General features: G+C 39.4%; 1 pseudogene; it reads right to left on the minus strand.

Annotated features, from left to right (window-relative positions):
* Positions 1-144, minus strand: part of LOC105823394 — a 7,746-nt pseudogene extending 7,602 nt beyond the window's left edge.
* Between the last annotated feature and the right edge of the window lie 3,741 nt (positions 145-3,885).

Raw genomic sequence — 3,885 nt, forward strand, 5'->3', positions numbered from 1 at the left:
TATTTATTTATTTTTTTAAGGCAGAATTTCTGTCTTTGGTACTGTTGCCTTCCCAGGGTGAAGGACATCGATGACCATTTGTTTCCTCTGAAGTAGGTGGTTGGTCACAAACTTCCTGATCCGGATAGTTACTGTATTGTTCATGATGGTGGTCAATCCTCAAGCAGCCAGAGAGGAAAAAAGTATTCCTTGATCTTTGTTCAAAGACATTATACTGCTATTTATTATTACTATGATAGTATTTGGTACAGGTGTGCATTGTTGAATTTAAGCTGTTAGCATCTGATTTAATGCTAACCTTATAGGAGACCCCTTTATCAAATAAAAATGGTTTTGGTTCTACTAAGTAGTCTTTGTGAGTCAATCCTGGGTTATAGAGACAGTAGGGCAGTAGCCACGTGGTCACTGAGCTACACATTGCAAAACTATGAGTTCACCCTACAAGTATGGCCATTTCTCTGGGTTTGGTTTTTTTCACTCTTTTTCCTTTCTGTCATGCCTTGAGTTTGTCCTTACCACCCAGAGATATTGTTTAATGTGGGTGGTACTGGCCAGGTGTGTTGGCTCATGCCTGTAATCTCAGCACTTTGGGAAGCTGAGGCAGGAGGATTGCTTGAGGCCAGGAGTTCAAGACCAGCCTGGGCAATATAGCAAAACCTTAGCCAGGCATGGTGGCACGTGCTCCTACAGTCCCTGCTACTCGGGAGGTTGAGGCAGGAGTATTGCTTGAGCCTGGGAGTTCGATGCTACAGTGAGCTGTGATCATGTCACTGTACTCCGACCTGGGTGACAGAGTGAGACCCTGTCTAAAAAAAAAAAAAACCAAATTAGTGGTACCCATGATAGAGGTGAAACTTCAAGACTTACTCACTGAGTCATACATTTCATTATTGCTTAGATGGGAATCTTATTAGTTTTGAGGTAGGCTTTGTAGATTTTTATCTAAAAGAATGAATACAAAAGTCTCACACTGGAAAACTATGGGTATTTGAGTAGTTTGGATTTATGTAGACCTATATTTAGAATCAATTGCTATCATATTATAGATGTTGCTTCCAAACCATGGTCAACAGAGATTCTATATAAAAATCACCCTGGGAGCTTTTGAAATAATGTCTACCCCACCCAGACCTACTGAATCAACATTTCTAATCTAGTTTTTAAAGCTCACCAGGTATTTCTGATACAAACTATATTTGGGAACCACTGGCTCAGGTGCTCAGGTAGTGTCTGCTCAAAATTCATAGAAATACCTGTTAGGCGTAGTGTAAATCCTGCATTATTCAAAGTGATAGACTTTCCATACATCCCTCAGCCTTTCTTATATTCCAAGTGATGAAAAGACTGTAGGACTGCTCCAAGGACAGTCTAATTCTGAACTGCTTCCAACAATATAGCTATGTCTGCGATGGGGCAAGGAGGAATCGGGTGGTCTCTGTATGCCCGGGAGAACAAGAAGGGAAGCATTATGTTGCTCTGTGCCAGCAAAAGTGTCATTCAGGCTGTAGAGAGCAGAGAGAGACAGCATGTGCTTGGGAGGCAGCCTCCATTTGGTACTGTGGCACCAGTGTTGACTCCCAGATAAGCATTGTCTTTGGTTTTGTGTGTAAATGTCCAGTAAGTGAGAAAAACTGACCACCGTTAATGAAAGGCTAGAACACGGCCTCCGAAACCAGATCATGTTAATATATTTGAGATAGTTTAGAGTAGTTCTACTTGGATAGATTGAATTTCTTCTGCACAAAATTTATCTAATTCCATACATATTTAAGTTTTTCTCATATACCGTTCCCTTTGCTAGAATGCTCCTTTCTACTGTAGTTTGCCAGGCAAGGTCCATCACTTCTTTTAAGATCCAGTGTTAGCAATTTCTCTCCTTAAAGCCCTCCTCCACTCACTGAAGCCATCGTTTGTGCCAGAGTGGAGGAAAGTGTGTTAACCTGTTACAGCACTCATCACACTACATAGCTACTATTTATTGTTCCATCCATCTCCCTGCCAGACAAGGAGCTCTCTAAGCACTGAGCCCCGTGCAGAAGACAAAGCTTATCTGAGAGTCAACACTCTCCCGCAGCACCGATTAGATGCTGCTCCCAGTGCACGTGCGCTCTTTCTCTGCTCTCCTGCAGCACACAGGACGCATTTGATGGTATACAGCAGCCTAACACCCCACTTTTCCCATGAACTTGAAAAAGAGCAGTTAGAACTTTTTTTAGAAGGGAAATTCATCTCTGTACCAGCATTAGGCACCTTTTGGTAAAAGAATTATTCCTCTAGCATTTGTTATTCTTTGTAGCAAAAGAACTCTTTTTCCCTTCTCCTATAGTAGTTTTCACTGTTGCCATTATAAATATTTTACTAGTATTTATTTCTTAGATTCAAAGCTCCTTAAATAGGTTTTTTTTCCAAATAGGTGTTAGGATAATTGTTTTGACTGTAACCCTTTAATATTAGCAAATGGGGGGACTGTTAAAAATACTGAGATGATCTTAACTTTCTTTTAAGAGAAACAATTTTATTTTTCTTTTAATTACTTCTCAAAAAAAAAAAAACCTAACTGCTCTTTTTAAAGTCAGTGGCAGAGAAGAGGAGAGGTGTCCTTGAGACTAAATGGGTGAATGCTGCTTCAGATAAAGGTTGCTCCCATTTGCAATCACTATGAAAGAAATTGTTGCTAATATTTTTCTGCCTCTCAGCCCGAGTTATTCTCCGCATTCAGTCACTCCCGGTTCTTTATTGTATTCTGCAACTTTCCTGGTACTAGTTCACAGCTATTAATCGTCATGATACTTTGCTTTGATGTATCTTAAGCTCTCAGATAAGATGATGTATATACGTTCAGGAATAGAGTGAATTGGTAATTCTATTTGACTTTTAAACCTAGCTTTTATTTTAGAAGAGTGAATAATTTTTATCTGTTTTGTCTAGTGCCCTGCATCTAGTAAAAATCACTGAGCTTTTCCTTTCATTTTCAGAAGAAACTGATTTCTTATTTTTAATTCCTTTTTTCCTTGTCATAATGGCAGTTAATTTTCCTTGTAGTCAGAACATCAGACTAGGCTTTTCAGTCAACATTCTTCTAATTTAACAATACAGAAAAGAGGAAGCCACAGGGTCTCTCCTCTGTTCTCTGCCTTCTAATGATATCTGGTGGTTCATATTGGCTTTTGTTAGGCCAATTGTTGGGTGACCTTCATGTTAAAACTGTTTCAGAATTGCTGTGGCTTATGGAAGCTCATGGGGACTTGAGACTGCTCTTTCTTGCCAAAAGAGGGTAGGCAGTCTTCTGATCTCCTCCAGGAAATAAGTTGGGGTTTTTAGCAATCAGTTGTCCCTTGTAACAGAGTAGTATATTAAACAAAAAGTTACGGTGGTTTTATTTATAAAATAGACTCTTGGAAATCGTATTTCTCTACTATCTTAGTCTTGGTACACATAGATTATTCTTGGTTGGTACATGTATATTTTATAATAGCCAGTCTCCCCAAATGATTAAACTCTGCAGTGGTGAATATAAAAGGTTATTTGTTTGTTTTCCTTTAGAAATCGGTCTGACATATTTGCCATATAGTCATATGGGTAGATCTTAATGTCTAGATTACTAGACATTACTAAATTACTAGATCTTAATGTCTTCAAAAATCAGTGTGTTCACAAATTAGCTTTTATTTTTACTTGGCAGTGTTCTTAAAAATCTAACCTATAATTGTGCCTTAGGGACTTTTTATTTTTCTCTTTTAAGAAATGGCACAAACCAGGCCGGGCGCGGTGGCTCACGCCTGTAATCCTAATCCTAGCACTCTGGGAGGCCGAGGTGGGCGGATTGTTTGAGCTCAGGAGTTTGAAACCAGCCTGAGCAAGAGCCGAGACCCCGTCTCTACTAAA

Source organism: Propithecus coquereli, unplaced genomic scaffold, assembly GCF_000956105.1.
Source record: "Propithecus coquereli isolate 6110/MARCELLA unplaced genomic scaffold, Pcoq_1.0 Scaffold67, whole genome shotgun sequence".
NCBI classification, from domain to species: Eukaryota; Metazoa; Chordata; class Mammalia; order Primates; family Indriidae; genus Propithecus; species Propithecus coquereli.